Source organism: Coenobita brevimanus, chromosome 71 (assembly GCF_032717465.1).
Source record: "Coenobita brevimanus isolate Jiangsu-jjx chromosome 71, ASM3271746v2, whole genome shotgun sequence".
Taxonomy (NCBI): Eukaryota; Metazoa; Arthropoda; class Malacostraca; order Decapoda; family Coenobitidae; genus Coenobita; species Coenobita brevimanus.
Window position 1 is genome coordinate 24,887,373 of NC_137024.1, and position 20,407 is coordinate 24,907,779.

Here is a 20,407-nt window from a genome sequence, read left to right on the forward strand (position 1 = left end):
ATGTTGTAATATCTGCTGATTTGTCCTGTGTCTGATTGTGGTAATATACGTGTAAAGGTTATTGCCTAGAGTTTTTGTGTCCTGCCTCTCTTTATTGCACTAAGCTCCGGTCTCGAAAGAGGATCCCGCTCCACGTTAGGTGTAGTAGGAACGAGAAGTCGAGCCTATTTTCACCAAGCATTCCACTCATATTATACATTTCAGCAAAATGTAACACCATTTCACCTCTTATTTCCTTCTCCCACTCCGAATTTTCCCGTACATGCTTCTCCATTTATCGATTTGCCAACTTTTGCACTGAAGTCTCTCATGAGTATAGTAGTGTTCCGTCCTCACCCCACACTGCCACAGGCTCCAACAGCAGTAGTTCAGTACAGGAGAGACGTTTCCCAGTGAGTTGTTCTTCCTATGGTCAGCCTTCAGGTGTACAGTACACAAGATCAGCTGAGGCGAAAATAAACACTGGCTCCTTAAAGTTCACTGTTTTTATTTTCCAAATAATTCCACTTATTGCTTTCCAACTTCACATTTCTCACAAGCACTGGAGCTACACACACTTTACTAATTGCTATTACACTTAATGCTTAACAACACTTCACAGTTATTACACTTAATGCTTGGCACTTCATTGTTTTCTCAAGTTCCAATGATATACAAACTTCAATAACCCGTCACTGTTTACAACTGTTTTAACAAGTACCAAAAATATACAATCTTCACCAACACCGACTGCCCTTCACTCAAACTGACTTGACACCCGACTAAAAACTTGCCCTAGCCTCTCCCCATCTTTATATAAGCTTGCATTGTACTAGAAACTTCTACATCTTTCCATATTTCTGGTGTATTCTAGAGAAAGAGCACAGTTGCCAACTCAGAAACAGCCCAAAACATGCCAGTATTGTCTTACATAACATAACACTCTAAACCATTTACCATACGAACTTAAATTACATAATTTAACAAGCAATCACTTAAATAAAACCATCCATCCATCCATTGCCACACGCCATGTATCCCAAATGGGGTGGTCAAGGGCTTAGAGTTAATTGTTTTACAGGGAGGGGCACTAATCCTCCACCAACCCCACTTGACACGTAGGGATGCCAACAGCATCTGGTGTTCCCAGGCGGTCACCCATCCAAGTACTAACCAGACCCAACGTTGCTTAACTTCGCTGATCGGACGAGAAGCGGTGTACTCAACGTGGCACAAAAATAAATGCATAACTTACGAAACAACTACGCTCACAAACAACAGGCAAACTGGCAACTCTGACTCATACCTGAACGAGAACTAGCTACCGTACACGAAACGCCGAGAAGCTTCTCGAGCACCCAGCGGGCAAATCTCACTTCTTAACACTACCCCCTCCCTAGTTCTTTGTCGTCCCGACAAAACTACACAGTATATACAAACACAAACCTTATTCTTAATGGAACATCTAACTATACACAAAATAATCCTTCAACTTATCAGGTCTTCTTCTGTGCCGCTTCTGACGATGTCCTTGCTCCTCCACACAGTCTACTCCTCCAGAAAGGTCTTGGTCCTCTTCTTGGTTCGCTTCTTCTCTCGAGAAAGTGTCACCATCCTCTTGCACTTCAGCTCCTTGGTCCTCCTTAACATCCTCGGGTGCAGGAGAGCACGATTCCTCGGAGACATCCCAGCTGTACTGTCCTGGCCCATGGTACTGCCACAGACGATTCACGTGTACCACCTTTGGGCGAGACTTCCTGCCTCCTTGAATCCGATACTTTACATCTGATAGGCGGTCCAACACAGTGTAAGGCCCCTCCCATGGGCTTTGCAGCTTCAGTGATTGTCCCTTCTTTTGCTGAGGATTGTATAACCAAACTTGGTCACCATCCTTGAAGCTCACCTCACTTGCCTTGCCATCATACTTGCACTTCATCACCTCTCCTGAAACTTTGAGGGCTCCTTGCATTTGATGATGTACCTCAGCCATCCTTTCCTGAAGGTGCTTCACATAGCTGGTGGTGTCTGTAGGCAGCTCTTCACCAGGTGGTCTCCCCATTAACAAGTCAACGGGTAAGCATAACTCGTGGCCCAATATCAGTTTTGCAGGGGTGTAGCCGGTAGATTAATGGGATGCAGACCGATATGCCATCAGCAATGCAGGTATCTTCTGGTCCCATTCTGTTTGTCCATCAACGCAGTACTTGGCCAGTTCTTGTCTCAGGGTCCAGTTGAATTTCTCCACTGTCCCATCTGACTGTGGCCTTAGTGGGGTCGTCCTGGTCTTCTTGATCCCCACTAACTTGCAGCACTCACAGAACACAGCAGACTCGATGTTTCTACTCTGCTCTGAATGTAGCTCTTGTGGCATCCCAAAACAACAGAAAATCTGATCAACCAACACCTGAGCAACAGTCGCAGCCTCTTGATCAGGGATAGCATAGGCTTCTGGCAACTTTGTGAATAGTCCATAGCTAACACATATATACCGGTTTCCCCTCTCAGTGAGTGGCAAAGGTCCAGCAACATCCACCACGACTCTATCCATCGGTGCACCCACTTGGTACAGCTGGAGAGGGACACAACCACGTTTCTTGGATCCCTTCTTGGCACAGCACACATCACAGGCCCGACACCACTCTTCAACATTCTGACACATGCCAATCCATTAGAACCTCTGTCACAGCCGGCTTAGAGTTTTCTTCACTCCCAGGTGCCCACTAGGGATCTGGTTATGGGACTCATCCAAGATCTCGGACTTCATCTTCTTCGGAACCACCAGTTGCCAATACTTGTTGAGGCCATCAGCTGTTTCCCACTGACGCTCCAGTAATCCGTTGTTCAAACGAAGAAGGTCCCACTGACTCCAGTAGCTCTTGGTCGCAGGGCTTAACCTGGAAACTTCTTCCCAAGATGATCGCACTGTGCTCTGCTGCAGCCACTCTAGCACTGGTTGTAAATCTGCATCCTCCATCTGCATCCTCTTCAGGTCTTCATCTGATGCTGGACCTGACATTGCAGTACGGCACCATTTCTTCCTATGATCCCCATTCTTATTCCACTCCATGCTGTCTGTTTTTTCTGTCTTCTCGCACACTATTCATCAAGGTTCTCCTGCATTTCTTCAGTGGTGGGTCTTCTGCAGCCCTCTGCTTATCATCCCAACCATTCTGATCCTCAAGTAACTCAAACTGTGCACGGTAAGCTTCCCAAGATACTCTACCATCAAATTCCTGAGGTTTCTTTTTAACTGGACCCCCATTATAGCCTTGCACTTCACTGGTTTGGGGCCTAAAAACTGGGGCATCATAATTAAGGCCAGGACTTAAGTCTCCTCCATTCTGATAAGTAGTCCTGTAATGCTACTTTAGATGCCTGGGATCCGTCAGGATTCATCATACACTGTCCTTTCCTTTCATATGCCCCCTGTACGCCAACCTGGGGCTCAGCAGTGCAATATTTCTCTACAGCCTCAATTTTCTCACTAATTATCTGTACACGGTCAACTACATGCTTCAACTGGTTATCTACATGCTGTCTGCACTCTGCAACTATTCCCTCACTTATCATTAACTGGTTGTCCACATGCTGTTTACACTCTTTCACATTATTGCTTACCTCATACTTCTGCCGCTCTAGATTGGCATCTACTTCCTCCTTAAGCTGTTGCTGTTTTTCCTTCATTTCCCTCATGAATGCATGTAGCTGTTCTTGCACCCTCGGTTGTAATTCCCTCTGTTGCTCCTCTGATGCCTCTTGAAGTTGTTCATATCGTTCTTTTTGTTCTTCACATTGTGCCTCTAGTTTTTCACTCTGTGCCTCTAGCAGTTCCCTATTTGCCTTCAGTAGTTCACCTCGTGCCTGTATTAGTTCTTTGAGTTCTTTAGTTTGTGCCTGTAATTGTTCTTTGATTTCGTTCCTGAACTCTCTCTGTTCTTCAATTCGGGCCTGAAATTATTCTTGGAGTTGCTTCTGTCCTTCATTCTGTGCCTGTAATAGCTCCACAATTGTCTCCAGGGAAATTTCCTCCTCCTGCCTAGCTCGAGACCTTGTCTTCACACCTTCCGCTTCCATGTCGAAGGTTAGACTCACTCCAGGCGTAAATAATCTTCACTCCTGACACCAGCGTTATGTCCCCACCTCACACTGCCACAGGCTCCAACAGCAGTAGTTCAATACAGGAGAGACGTTTCCCAGTGAATTGTTCTTCCTATGGTCAGCCTTCAGGTGTACAGTACACAAGATCAGCTGAGGCGAAAATAAACACTGGCTCCTTAAAGTTCACTGTCTTTATTTTCCAAATAATTCCACTTATTGCTTTCCAATTTCACTTTTCTCACAAGCACTGGAGCTATACACACTTTACTAACTGCTGTTACACTTAATGCTTAACAACACTTCACAGTTATTACACTTAATGCTTGGCACTTCATTGTTTTCTCAAGTTCCAATGATATACAAACTTCAATAACCCGTCACTGTTTGCCACTGTTTTCACAAGTACCAAGAATATACTATCTTCACCAAAACTGACTGCACTTCACTCAAACTGACTTGACACCCGACTAAAAACTTGCCCTAGCCTCTCCCCATCTTTATATAAGCTTGCATTGTACTAGAAACTTCTACATCTTTCCATATTTCTGGTGTATTCTAGAGAAAGAGCACAGTTGCCAACTCGGAAACAGCCCAAAACATGCTAGTGTTGTCTTACATTACATAACACTAAACCATATACCATACGAACTTAAATTACATATTGTAATGCTAGGTGTTTTAGGGTCGGCTTCCCGTCCCTCTAACGCCTAGTGTGTAGCTGGATTCCCTTTTCTAGACCAGAGCTAAGACAAATAAGAGAGAAGCAGGGCACAAAAACTCAAGGCAACAACCTTACACGTGTATTGCTAAATTCTACAAGTGGAACGGGTAAATATTACAAGAGTAATTATACTGAACAATTATAAATCTAAGGCCTAGATTGTGGGAGTTAGTATCACGCTTGATACTACTTGGGACAAGTTCGGGTAGAGTGAATAGCACTACAATCAGGAGTCTCAGGGCAGTGAGGCCAAATACTATTACTTGGGGGAAGTCTAGGTTTTATCTATCGGGTGGAGTTCTGTTGACTAGGGCCGTGGCACTGTTTTCACTGTTGGTATTCTAACTGGTTTGTCCGTCGTGTCGTTAATTATTGTTCTTGCACTGGAGCCTCTGTATGATCTTAAAGTGAGACTATATCACTATATGGTAGCGTTTTCACTTAGACAGACATTTATTCCACTGCTCTGCCATATTCACTTATTTATTCCACCTTTCTTTTACATTAACACTGATGCTTTCATCACTGACTCCCCGTATTCTGATAATTCACTGTTCTGCCATTGCTTCACCATATCACCTACACTGTGCTTTCACTGTCACTCACTTTTGGGTCTGAGCGTAATGACGGTCAGGTACAAGGGCAGTGGAGCCTAACTACTGACGGGGCTAGTTCTGCCAGGGGCCTCCATATTCACGGGCCACGTGATCACACGTAGGGGTGTCCTCTCTCATCCGGGGCTGCTGATGGCTAAGGGTCCCACACTCTCGGGGCTTGGGGCAGGAGTCTGGTCCATTGGGCTGGGGCCGAACAGCTGCCTGAACCTCTCGTTCAGGCGCCTGACGGAGGACGAGGGTCTCCAGCGTCGGGGTGTAGGGATGTCCCACCCGGGGGTCCTGGGGGTGGTCTGGAGGTCCCGTGGGCTGCAGTCTCCGGTGGTTGGGGACGCCATCGGGAGTGGGTTGTGGCATCTGCCTCTGTCAGGGTTCATCAGGCGAGTCCTCTCAGGAACCGGCTGCAGTGAGAAGAGCCCGGTGGTGGTTACGGGGCCTCTGCAGTAGTCCTTCAGGCTGCGGCCCCCCTCTTGGTCGTAGTCTCGTGTATTGGAGTCAGCACCTGACGGAGGAGCGGCTACCGGCCGTCTCCTGTCGTAGGGCCCAGCTACTGGCCGTGGCCCTCTGGGGGCGTGGCTACCAGCCGTCACTAAGGCCCGACTACTGGCCATGGCCTGAGGAAGGGAGCGGCTACAGGCCGACTCAAGGGTACCTTCGGAACGGCTACCAGCTGTCTCCTGACGAAGGCAAGAGTGGCTACCGGCCATCTCCTGCAGGAGGGTCGAGCGGCTACAGGCGAACTCTTTAAGGGTGCCTTCAGAGCAGCTACCGGCTGTTTCCTGACAAAGGCGGGAGCGGCTACCTGCCGTCTCCTTATTACCTCCAGAGCGACTACTGGCCGTCTCCTGTAGGAGGGTCGAGCGGCTACAGTATGTCTCATTAATTACACCTTCAGAACGGCTTCTGGCCGTCTCCTGACAAAGGCGGGAGTGGCTACCGGCTGTCTCCTTATTACCTCCAGAGCAGCTGCAGGCCATCTCCTGTGGGAGGGTTGAGCGGCTACTGGCCATCTCAGGGGTGCTGACTGGAGCTAGAGTAATAGCCCCTCCCCATGGTTGTTGGTGGTCAGCTCGCCCACAAGGTAGTCTCGCTTTCCTCCTACGGTGGCGATGGGTGAGCTTCCTCTGTAGTAAAATAAATGGTTACTGTCTTGAAACTGCACGGTCCAGGCGGACTTATGTCCCTGTCGCCCGAAGTCAGGTCGCGCTCTATTTGCCCCTCCGTAGGCTCCTTCTGGGAATGTTGGGCTGTCCTCCATGAGACTTCACTGCATTTTACATAATTTAACAAGCAATCACTTAAATAAAACATTATAAAGAAAAAGAACACAAAAATAAATGCATAACTTACAAAACAACTACACTCGCAAACAGCGGGCAAACTGGCAACTCTGACTCACACCAGAACGGGAACTAGCTACCGTACACGAAACGCCGAGAAACTTCTCGAGCACCCAGCTGGCAAATCTCACTTCTTAACAGTAGGCTATATATGGTCTTTTCTTCTTCCATAATCTGGGAGATGTCGTGATAGGATGTTTCTGTTTCTTCATCAGAGCTTTGAGAAGTCAGTACATATACTAGGTATACTTTCAGGGTATATCTTTTGCCTAGTCTAATTACAATCCATGTTACTTTGTCAGATACACTGCATTTATCAATGTTGTCTGCAAGATTTCTGTTGATTAGAAATCCTACACCATTAACCCTTTCAATTTACCTTCCTCTGTAGTAAAATAAATGGTTACTGTCTTGAAACTGCATACTTAATTTTTCTTTTTTTCTGTAGATCTCACTCAGACCCACAACACCCCAACTAATATTCTCTAATTCAGTCATTAAGGTATCGAGTTTGTAATTTTCAATGAGACTCATTATACTGTGCGTGTATATCTTCACTGATTTCAGTTTGTCTACTGTTATGCAGTGTAGTCTGAGCCCTGACTTCTCGGGTCCAGGTATGGTGCAGCCATGGGTTAATTGTTCTCGACCAGGTGTCTGGGTCAGAGTGTACTGACAAGGAAGGGATGTTCAAACACGACTGGTCAAAAGCACAAGTATATATTAACAATAGCCAATTACACACTACAGTCCATGACCAAACCTAAATGATACAGAATATTAATACGACACAGAAGACTATATTCTACACTAAATATCTCCACCTAGTTCATAGAGAGTTTGATCAACACACAGTGATATGTCTCTACTTATGCAGGATAATTCCCACACAGTAATACACATATATCTCATACAGTATACCACGTGTGTTCTGTTCCCGTGTGTATAACATTCACAATACAGAATATTTCAGCATACACAGCACGTGACATAGATGGAAGTATATTCTTATCCCCATACACGTTCGCGTGTCATATTTGGCACCTTATGCTAGTTATACACATCCGCGTGACATGGGCGATATCCTAGCTACCTTATGTTACGTGCGCATGACAAAGAATGGAAAAATATATCACTTATTGTCTTCTCATGTGACAGGTACGGAGGGGAGCTATGGTTACACGTATCTCTACATAGGCCAGTCACAGTGAGTATACCTTACGTATATGCACTCGGTGTGTACAGAAGCAGACTATTCAAGGGGGGGTATACTACAATTACGGGGGCAGAAGGCACGGCACTGATACTTAGGAGTTCGCCATGTATTGCACTGGAGGGAAAGTCACACTGAGGAACAACCCTGGGCCTCTCGCCTCATACCAATGTAAGTAGTCAACGTGGGTTTCCCCCAGGGTAGGAAGTTCACTGGTTCAGTAAGAGGGGGGGGGACACTGGGAGGGGTCTGTTTCATTGGGGATTGTGTCTTTACGTTACTAGGGGACAAAACAATAACCTCAGGGTCTTTCTACTCACGGGTACAGGCGGAGAGGGGCGCTAGGGCGCGCTGGGGAGGAGGCCCCTACACCGGTAGCCGCAGGTGGCAGCCGGGTGTCGGGGGTGGGCCGTCAGGATTATAGTCTGGGTGTAGGTCATCGTCGAGATCGTCATGGGTCCTATGGGAGCTAATGGGCAGTGTGGCGGGTGGCCCTCTCTCTGAAGGAGCCCTGGGTAAGGTGGGGCCCTTGGGGCTGGGGCCGAATAGGGCCAGGAGGTGCGCAGCATGGCCCTTCGTCATGGTCGGAGTCTTGGGGGTGGACCTGGCTAGGCCAGGGCCAAGGGTCGGCTGCGGGTCAGGCGGCGCCTTTGCGGGGCTGCAGTCCTGTCCGACAAAGGCAGCTGTCAGGGGCTGGCTGCGGCCACCTATGCCTGGGGAGGTCTGGCAGCTATGGTGGGCGCCAGAGGCATTCCGTCTGCTCCGGGGACTGCGGCCTCGCCTGTGGGAGGAGGCCGTCAGGGGTGGTCTGCAGCCTCTCACTGTGGGGGAGTCTGGCATCACCCATGGGTGGTGAGGGAGGAGCTGCAGCAACAGGACACCTGGCTTTGGGATCATCTCGCCCTGGCTGGTCCCTGGCAGGGTACCTGTGGGGGAGCAGTTCCCACTCTCTGGGGGAGAGGGGTGGAAAGAGGGGTGCCTCGCTCTGCCACAGAAAGGGCGGGCTGAACAAGGGGCATCACCCTCAGTAGGAACTCCGGAGGTCGCAGAGGGGGAGCAACCGGTGGCCTGCTCCCCGGCTTGGTGGGCCTGATGGTCCCTGCCAGAACACCGGGCCGGGGCACGAGAGGGAGACGTGGTGGGTGCTCCTTCAGTTGACAGACCCGTTGGGCACTGCCTAAGTTCCTACTGAGGACAAAGGTGGAAGGAGGTCCTGGGTACACTCCTTCAGGTGCCGCTGAACCCTACGATAGTGAGAAGGGGAGGCCCGGTGGGCTTTCCTGGCTACTGCCACAGCTCCGGTGGAGTCTCTTCTTCTGCCATTGGGACTGGGGCACCTGTCCCGGGGACGACAGGAGGGGGAGGCCCGGTGGGCTCTCTTGGCAAAGGCCGCAGCTCCAATGGAGTCTGTCTCTTGGTCTACCTCCTTCCTGGGGAAATCCAGCGAAGGTAGTCTGTGAGATGTGCTGGCGTGCTGGCTCCCGAAAGTAGGTGGCAGAGGGTGGAGAACCGATGGTCACTCCACCAACAGTAGATCCCGTGGATGCTACTGTGCCACTGCTCCCCTGGGGTAAAGCAAGACTGGAGGCTCCATTGGAGTCCTTTCCTCTTGTGAAGGCCAATCCAGTGGACACGGCGTCCAAGGGCTTGCTTGGGACTTGAGGGTTGTAAGTCCCACCCAAATTTGGGTGAGTGCTTCCTCCACTGGAGTGTAGTGCACTCAGACTGCGTACTGCCTGGTGGACTGGCTGCGAGGAAGAGGGGTGTTGGGTCATGGGGGACATATGTCACTCCCGCTTGGAAGGCTCAGCAGGTAAAACAGCCTCCCTGTCATCTCCTTGTGGGGTGGGGATCACCTCCCTGTACCTCCTCCTGGTGTGGTGGTGTCTGGCTCTCTCTGCTGAGGAGGTAGTTCAGTCTAAAATTAATGTCCCGGTCTCTGATTTGTTGAGACTGTGCCTGCTCACTTTCGGTGCAATACTCATCCCAGGAAGAGACCCCGGGGAGGGTGAAATACCCATCCCAGGAGGAGGCCACAGGGAGGCGTGCAAGGGTCCCGAGACAAATAGGTCCACGTCCCCCACCACCATGCACCCCTTTTCTCCTCAATGGAGCCAGCAGGGAGTACATCACCCTGCTGCACTACACTCCAGCCGGGACGACACTTGCCAGCATCGGGGTGGGGCTCATGCTTTCACAGTCCCCAGTAGGCCCTCGGTAATGTCCACCGGACTTACCAGAGAAGGAATGTCCACCAGACTTCCTACACCTACAGATCCCACAGGGAGCAGAGCAGCAGCAACATTCACCGGACTTGCTGTAGAAAGAACATCCACTGGACTTCCCTCATCTGCCACCCACCATTGGGAGCAGGGACACAGTAACATCGACCAGACTTACCGCAGAAAGAACGTCCACCAGATTTCCCTCATCTGTCGTCCCAGGGAAAGGAGCAGAGCTGCAGCAATGTCCACCGGACTTGCTATAGAGGGAACATCCACTGGACTTCCCTCGTCTACCCCCCCGGCCCCACACCTGCCCCCCACCCCCCACCTTTCCTGCTACGCTCTCCTTCGCTGTAACTATTCCTCCCCACCAAGAGGCCTGCCTCCGATTGCACCGGCCCGCCAGCACCCATGTAGTATTTTCCCCAACCGCACCGGCGAGTGCCACCGCCTCCTGCCTCGTCTCTCCCACCTTTCTTTCCCCTCACCTTGCCGAAGTCCGCGCGGCTAACCTCTCCACCTCACCCCTCACCCTCCATAAAGTCCTAGTAGTGAGTGAAATGGAGGAAGCTGAGCCCTGCACCACCCCCTTTCCCCCACCCCCCCGGCTCTGGCCCCATTCCCCAACCATCTCTTCCCACAACAAAACGACCGATCTGCAACAACTTCTCCTGGACTTTCAGGAGTTCTTCTTGTCGGGACCCACGGACATCGGCCTCACCACCATCTTGTCCCACGAGATACACACAATGGGCCCTCCCATCCAGCAACCTGCTCGCTGGAAGAACCCCACACAACAGGTGGAAGAAGACTGACAGGTCCAGAACATGTTAGATGCCGGCATGATATCTCCATCAACCAGCCCGTGGTCCTCTCCTGTCATCCTCGTCAAGAAGAAAGACAGGATACTGAGATTTTGTGTGGACTATCGTCACCTAAACAATATCACCACCAAGGACGCCACTCCCCTACTGAGAATCGACGACTCCTTGGACTCCCTGCCTGGAGCATCCTGGTTCTCCACCCTGGACCTACAGTCAGGATACTGGCAGGTCCCCGTTCACGTGGAGGATTGAAGAAAGACCGCTTCATCCACCAGTAACAGGAAGCACTATAAATTTAATGTGCTCACCTTCGGCCTCTGTAACGCCCCAGCTACATTTTCCCACCTGATGGAGTCCGTACACAGCGGCCTCACTTGGGAGATTTGCCTCGCCTACCTCGACAACATCATCATCTTTAATAGGACCTGGGCTGACCATCTCCACCACCTACGCCAGGTCTTCTCCAGGATACACCAAGCCGGGCTCAAGCTCCACCCGTCCAAGTACGTTCTGGCCCAGACGTCGGTCTCCTTCCTGGGGCACATCATATCGACGGAAGGCATCACACCTGACCCTGAAAAACTCAGGCTATATCTGAACTCCCCCTGCTGCAGGACATGCATGAGATCCGTGCGTTCATAGGCCTTGCCTCCTATTCCCAACACCTTGTGAAAGGATTTGCAACCATTGCCAAGCCGCTGCATGACCTCACCAAGAAGGGGGAACCATTTACTTGGACAGAGGATAGTCTCCAAGCCTTCTGGACCCTCAAGGACAAGTTCATCACTGCCCTCATAGTGGCATTCCCCGATTACACTATACCATTCCGCCTGTACACCAACGTCTCGCTGGTGGCCATTGGCGCTGTACTAGCCCAGGTGCAAGATGGCAGGGAACATATTATCGCCTGTGCCAGCTGCACCCTCAACCAGGTGGAACGTAACTATGCGGCCACAAAATGATAGTGCCTCGGTATCATCTGGGCACTCGAATACTTCCGTGCATACCTGGCTGGTACCCACATTACCATCATCACGGGTCATCAGTCCCTACAATGGTTCCGCCATCCAACACCAAGAATGCACAAATGATCCGCTGGAGGGAGACCTTAGAAGAATTCGACTTTGATATATCATACCTGCCTGACAAACTCCACATAAATGCCAACTCCCTCTCTAGGCTCCCTTTGAATGCCATTCAGACCGCGCCCACCCTCATGCAACGTTGGCAGGCCAAGGACTGCCCTGATTGTATGCCCGCCCATCTATTTCCAAGTTACAACGACACGGCGACCTATTATACACCCACTCCGGCCACATAGTTCTCGACCCCGATGCTGCCCTAAACACCCTCACCCACCTCCACGCTGACAATGGGATACACCTTGGCTCGAGAAGATTGCTCCAGACCTTCAATGACACCTTCTAGGCCCCACACCCCTCCATTCTCGTGCAACAAGTAGTGCAAGCCTGTTGAGCGTGCTCTCTCGGAAAAGACGCCACTCGCACACCGGGCCCCTCTGGCCACCTTGTGGCCAGTAAACCATGGCAACTGCTATCAGTTGATGTTGTTGGCCCCCTTCCACCTAAATCGGGCTACCGCTACATCATTACGTTTGTAGACACCTATTCTAAGTTCCTAATAGCATGCCCAGCAAAAGAACACCACGCTCTTGCTGTCGCAGATGCCCTGACTCGCCATGTGTTCCCATACTTCTGCATCCCCCACGCCCTCCACTCTGATAATGCACCCGAATTCACAGGAAAAGTTTGGAAGGAACTATCTGCCCTTTTCAGATATAATATCTCCCACTCCTCCCCATACTGGCTGCAAGGGAACGGCATCTGTGAGTGTAGCCACTGCACTCTGCTCAATCAAGTGCGGACCAGGATTCAAGACACACAAAATGACAACTGGCCAGTGCATGTCAAAATAATACAATGGAGCATGAACAACTGCCCCCGTGAGGATGGCATCACACCGCACGAGTGGGTATTCGGTGAACTGCCCCTAGTGCTCCCCCTCTGCTGTCAGCTACAAGACCCCGCAAACCTCACCTCATCCAACCCCCTGCACCATCTCAAGAGAAAACTCAAACACCTACAAGCCACCCAAGACCTAGCTCTCCATGATACACCAGTCAGCCCATACAAACCAGGTGATTTCATCATGGTCGCCACCCTGCCTACCCCACACAAGCTTGCCCCTCGCTGTACCGGCCCCTACGAGGTAGTAAGCATCCCCAACCCCTTCCAAGTCACTATCATTTACCACCACACCACCTGCGCCTACAGAAACCGACACATCCGTCACTCCCCAGCACCGAACACACTATCCTCTCAATGACACAGCCCGCTGGCCCCGCCTCCCGCCTCCCCCCCAGCGCTGCAGGGTTCCTACGCCTGCTACCTCTCCCCTTCCTTCTCCACCAACACCCCCACCACATCCACCACCCACACTCTGGCCACCACCCCCCCTTCACTCACACCTGGCCCTCCGACATCCTCCTCCTCCCTGCCTTCCACCCCCACCCCACCCCCCTCAGGCCCCACAGCCTCTCCCAACACATCTCCATCACCTTCGTCCCCTTCAACTGCAGTCACCCACCACCCTCCAAGTCCTGCCCCCACACCCGCCCACACCACCCATGCCCGCACCTCACCCCAACACCCCTCATCACTGCAGCCATCCTCTATGCCACCTCCACCCTCCACACCACCTGCATGCCTTTCTCCCACCAACCCCTCCCGACCCACGCCTGTCCTCGCCACCACCCTCACCATATCCAGCCGCCTATCCTGCCCACCCGCCCGCTACACCCACATGCCCTTAGCACCCTCCCCCCACCCCCAACACTGCCCCCCTCCTCCCCAAATCATGCTACTCCCCAGGGAATATCCTAATTGCCCGCCCCACTAAGCTAGTTACCCCGAGACACCCTCATAAAAGCACTACAACATCCTCCCTCTCCAGTCTCCAACCAGACTTCCTCCAGCATTCCCCATCAGCACCACCAGAGATGAAAATCACGCTCGTGATCTGGACCCCACCCCACGGTCGCAAGCGCCGCATCCACGGCACCAACAAGCTCCTCTGCCTCCTGCAGCAGACACCTACACCTTCATCTCTCACCGTGCTTTATTCCCTGTATCTCCAACCCAACCCGCAGACCACCCGCTGGACCAACTTCCTTCACCACCTCACACCCTCACACCACACCACCACCTCCTGCACTTTCCAACTCCAGTCACAGGGATGTGACTTTTACCCCCAAGACAGTGGGGAAATACCCGTGTAGCAGGGTGAACCCGACACCACCACCCTAGGAGGAGAGTGTGAGGGGGTGATACCCACCACACAAGGGGATGACAGAGAGGTTGGCTTACCTGGCTCACTGTCCAGGCAAAAGCTACATTTCTCTCCCATGACCCGACGCCCCACTTCCCCACAGCCAGATCACCCGGCACTGTACAGGAAAAGTACACTACTCTTCAGCGGATGGAATGCTCACCAGAGTTAGGGTGGGACTCGCAGTGGCAAGGTCCCAAGCAAACCCTCGGATGCTGAGTCCCCTGGATCGGCCTCCTACTTAACAGAGGACTCAGGAGGAGCCTCAAGGGTTGCTATCCCCCTACCCTGATGGAAGGAGGGCACGCTCCGCTGGAGCTGTGGTGTAAGCCGAGAGAGTTCATCCGGCCTCTTCCTCCTGATGTCACTGGAACAGGAATCCCTACCTCGATGGAAGGAGGGCACTCTCCGCCGGAGCTGTGGCATAAGCCAAGAGAGTACCCCCGACCTCTTCCTCCAGACGTCACCAGGCCAGGAGTCCCAAGCCCTATGGCAGGAGTGCAGACTCCGCCGGAGCCGTGGCTGTCGTTGGGAGAGCCCGATGGGCACCCACTCCCAGCCGCCAGGGCTGGTGGTGTACGGGAGAGTCTCCCCTGACTCCTCCCATACCCCTGTCTCTCTTTGAGCACAGGCAGTGCCCAAAGGGGCTACCTGACGGAGGGAACGTCCCCCGGGCCTCCCCTACACACCCCGGACTGGAATTTTGGTGGGGCCTCATCGGCCCCCTAATAGGAGGGCTGGCCCTCAGCCGTCCTCCCCCCGCTAGTCCCCAAGCTCCTATAGAGGGAAACACCTCTTGCTCCGCCCACCCCTCCTGCAGCGGAGCGAGGTGCCACTTCCCCACCTTTCTCCTTGAGAGGGTGGGATTTGCTTCCCTACAGGCACCTCACCCGAGACCAGACCAGGTGAAACGTCCCCGAGGCCAGGTGTCCAGTCCTTGCAGCCATGCCCTTCCCAGGTGCTGATGGACTCCACCAGGATGAGAGGCCGCAGTCCAGTCCTGAAGGCCTCCTCCCACAGATGAGACCGCAGTTCCCAGAGTCAGCGGGCCTCCCCAGACGCTTGCTGCGGCAGCAGCAGTTCCTCCCTGACGGCTGCCCCTGCTGGACATGACGGCAGCCCAGCCAGGGCACAGCCCTCCCCCCAGCTGACCCTAGGCCTGGGCCTCCCAGGACCCCGACAACGACTAAGGGCCAGCGCCGAGCAGCATGTCTCCTGGCCATCTCCGGCCCTAGCCCAGAGAGCCCTGCCTCATGCTGGACCGTAGCGGCTAGGGAGCCGCCCAACACTCCAACCACCCACTCCTCCAGAACTAGTGGCAACCTCACAGACCACCCTCCCCTGTACTAATTGCCAGACGGCCCACGTCCCAAGCCAGGCAGCTATCTGAAGCTTCTGGCATAGGACCTCCTGCCTCATGGGCTGTCTTCCACTCTGCTAGAATCATGAGTACCAGATCCTATGATTCTACACTTCTCCAGTGCTGCTGGACCCCTCCCCCAGTGAACCAACCCCTGTGACTCCTCCCCCGTATCTGCGGTGCCTCTCCCCAGTGTTGCCCAACCCTCCCCAGTGCTCTATCCCCCTCTATCTTCTCCCCCGGCAGCCACAGTGTTACCCCCCCCCAGGTGTGCCATAGTGAACTCTTCTACCTGTGATCTCACGTGCGGAGTGTTCGACGCCCACACACAGGTCGGTTACCCAACAGTGACAATCCTCCCCCCCCAGTGTCGCCCCCACAGAACAACATACGTTAGTGTGACCCTCCCCCAGTGTGCTCTCCCTCCCCTCCCCAGGCCCCCAGGCCCCGTACTCACGTGAATAGACCCACCCTAGACTCACTAATATCCCCCTTCAATCAAGTGTGGGATGTTATATACTCTCGTCCTATGTGACGCATACATAGCCTAAGATTAGCTAGGGCAGGGGTTCCCAACCTTTATTTACCCATTACCCCATTTTCCACACCTCCCTTCACTCATTACCCCTCATTGCTTATGTTTCCACAATTGCATTTTAGCTGCTTAACATTTTGATGCCTAGATTTTAGTTTGAATGTAGGACTTAATTAAAGGTTAGGCTAAAACCAAGAGAGTTATTGCAAGGAGTAATTTATTTTTATTATTAACACTGATACCAAATAAACATGACTTTAAACATTCATCTCTGAATTTTAGTATAGGTCTGAAAGTCTATCATAACTGGTATGATTTTTTTTTTTTGTTACCTCCTCCATTACCCTTCACAAAAGACCTAATTACCCCACTTGGGGTAATTTACCCCAGGTTGGGAACCCCTGAGCTAGGGCATCATCCGCGTCACGCGGATATATTGTACTAGTTGGGACCTCGTCTATGTCACGCAAACACCTAGACTTAAGGGCTTGAATACATGTTGTCGTCCATGTCACGCGCCTGTCATATTGGGTACACTGTACTATGATGTCCGTGTGTGTTGAATATGATGTACCTGATGTATTTGTGCAATATTGTCTGTGACACTTTGTGGACATAACCCTACCTCAGGAAGGTGTAACTCCGTGTACAGGTCAGACTTGCTGAATTAAGTGGAAAGTGATTGTTGTAAACATTATTTTAAGTCATTGTAAGCTCCTCAGTTTTGCTCATAGAACGGTGAGTGTATTTGTCGTTTGATAATATATAAGTGTTCCTTTTGACCAGTGGTGTTTGTGTTTTCCTTCGTTGCTAGTACTGACCCAGTCAGGAACAAAGAACCCAGGACTGCACCGGGTCTGTACCCGAGAAGTCGGGACTCAGAACACTCTGCATAACAATATATCTATCTATCTATCTATCTATCTATCTATCTATATATATATATATATATATATATATATATATATATATATATATATATATATATATATATATTGTTACGTCCCCGTCCCACACTGCCACAGGCTCCAACAGCGGTAGTTCAGTATAGGAAGGACATTGCCCAGTGAGTTGTTCTTCCTATGGTCAGCGTTTCTGTGTACAGCACACAAGATCAGCTGAGGCGAAAATAATAACTGGCTTCTTTTTATTGTGCAAGGAAGAAGGAACCAAAGGCCACGAGCCTGCAAACTGTTCCTTCAAAAAAATAAATAAATAAATAAATACAAAAGAGGGCCAAATGCAAGATCCGTTCATTTTGAGATGCCTGGACACACTGCGTTTGAAAGACTGGAGATCATGGGACGCAGCAAATACAGACAGAGGGAGATAGTTCCAGAGTTGACCTGTTGCATAAATGAAGGACTGGGGGTAATGGTCAACTCTTGCATTAGAGAGTTGGACAGAAAAGGGATGAGAGTTTGTTGCTAGGCAGGTGCTACATGCCCGTCATAAGGTGTAGGGATGCATGCAGACAGTTCAGAGAAGCAGTGACCATTCAAGTAGCTATAGAAAAAGAGATAAAGCTGCAACAGTGTGGCAAAGAGACAGAGGTTGAGGGGAGCCAGTAAGAGGAGAGTTAATGAGACAAAAAGCCTTTGACTCCACCCTATTGAGAAGAGCTGTATGTGGGGAGCCTCCCCACACATGAGAGTTGTACTCTACACAGGGGCGAATAAAATCCATGTATAAAGGCAACAACTGTGCAGAGGTAAAGAAGGAATGGGGTCGGCTTAGCACACCTAATCTCTTGGAAGTAGATTTTACAAGAGATGTAATATAATCTTTCCAAGATAAGTCCCGAGTGAATGAAACCCCAAGCATGTTCAAGGATGATGCAGAATTGAACTGGATATTATTAAACATTAGTGGGTACTCCTGTGGAAGATTTTGTCAGGTTGATAGGTGTAAAATTTGAGTCTTTGGTGCATTAAAAACAAGATTATTTTTACCCCACTCAGAGATACGAGCCACGTCAGACATAACGTGTGCCATAGTATCCCACCCCTTGTTTGTTGAAGTAACTGCTAAGATGGACGTTGCGGGAACCTAATGGAAAGGTGAAGGATGGAATCATCAGCGTACAAGTGGATAGGGTTAGTTGCACAGCTTAAGAAGGTCACTAATGAATAAAAGGAAGACAGTTGGTGATAGGACAGAGCCCTGAGAAACACCACTGTTGATATATCTAGAAGAACGATGGCCGTCTACAACAGCAGTTATAGAAAGACCAGAAAGGAACCTAGAGATAAAGGCACAGATAGAAGGACAGAAACCGTAAGAGGGCAGTTTGGAAATTAAAGATTTATGCCAGACTCGATCGAAAGCCTTTGAGATATCAAGTGCAATGGCAAAACTTTTGCCAAAGTCCCGAAAGGAGGATGACCAGGAGTCTGAAAGGTAGGTGAGAAGATCTCCAGTGGTGCGTCCCTGATGGAACCCATATTGACGATCAGAAAGAAGGGTGTGATAGGAAAGGTGCTTTAAAAAATTTTCTGTTATGAATAGACTCGAAAACCTTTGAGACACAGGGTGTTAAAGCAATTGGACGATAGTTAGAAAGTTGGGAATGGTCACCCTTCTTTGGGACTGGCTGAATGAGAGCAAACTTCCAGCAAGAAGGAAAGGTACAAGTTGAAAGACAAAGGCGAATGAGTTTACCTAGGCAGGGTGTAAGCACAGAAGCACAGTTCTTGAGGACAACAGGAGGGACTCCATCAGACCCATATGCTTTGTTAGTATTGAGGCCAGTGATGGCAGAAAATACATCAGCTGAAAAAATTTTAATGTCAGCCATGAGGAAGTTAGAGGGGGGAAGTGATGGAGGAATAGCACCGAATCGCATAAGGTGGAATTGGAGGAGAAAGTCTGAGTGAAGAGATCTACTTTATTAGTAGAAGAAATAGCTACAGAACCATCAGAGTAGAAAAGAGGAGGGAAACACGGTAAAGTTATTAGAAAGGTTTTTGGCAAGGTGCCAGAAGGTGCGGGAAGAATTTGAGTTGGAGAGTTGAGAGAATTTAGTACCGATGAAATTACTTTTTGCAGAGCAAAGAACAGACTTAGCAAGATTTCGGGCAGAAACATGAAAAAAGATGTGATTCAGGGATGGGTTGGCTCTGGTACCTTTTATAGGCCCTCTCCTTTTTGTGGACAGCATTAGAACAAGCGTGATTAAACCAAGGCTTTCTTGCATTAGTCAAAGGATATGAGAATGAAATGTATGCTTCCATGCCCGAGAGAATAACCTCTGTAATGCGCAAGGCACACTCAGATGGCTCCCTGCCATGGAAGCAATAATCATTCCATGGAAAGTCAAAGAAGTACTACCTGAGGGCCTCCCAATCCACATCTCCAAAGTGCCACAGTCAATGTTTCTTTGGAGGGTCCACAGACCGTATAGGACCGATAGGACAGGTTAAGGTAATAAGGTTGTGATCGGAGGAGCCCAACGGGAGAGGAAAGATTAACAATGTAAACAGAAGGATTAGTTGTATGGAAGAGGTCAAGTATGTTGGAGGTCTCTCCAAGGCAGTCAGGGATACGGGTATGGTGCTGTACAAGCTGCTCTAGGTCATTAAGGACAGAAAAGATGTAGGCTTGTTCATCAGGTGGATCAGTGAAGGGAGAGGAGAGCCAAAGGTGGTGGTAAACATTGACATCTCCTAGAACGGAGATTTCAGAGAAAGGAGAAATGGATAGATTGTGTTCCATTGTAGAAGTAAGATAGTCGAAGAATTTTTCATAGTCAGTGAAATGAGGAGATAAGTACACAGTGCAGATATATCTAATCAGAGAATGACAGGAAAGCCAAAGCCAAAGAGTAGAGAATTCAGAAGAAGCAATTTTAGGAACACGAGAGCAAGATAAATCGTTGCGTACATATACACAACAGCCACCTCTGGCTTTGAAATGAGTATAAAGTGGGAGGATACAGAAAAGGATTTTGCTATCAGTTGTCTCGGACAGCTGAGTCTCAGCTAAGAAGAGAAGGTGAGGTTTAGAGGAGGAGAGGTGGTGCTCAACAAAGTAGAAATTAGAGGAAAGGCCGCGAATGTTGCAGAAATAAAGCTCACTGTCTTTATTTTCCTAATAATTACACTTAATGTTTTCCAACTTCACTATTTTCACAAGTACCGAATGTATACAA

The 20,407-nt window shown here is 50.3% G+C and overlaps 1 pseudogene; it reads right to left on the reverse strand.

The window, feature by feature from the left end:
- Nucleotides 1-1,104: 1,104 nt before the first annotated feature.
- LOC145406940 (5S ribosomal RNA) lies at nt 1,105-1,223 on the reverse strand (annotated as a pseudogene).
- Between the last annotated feature and the right edge of the window lie 19,184 nt (nt 1,224-20,407).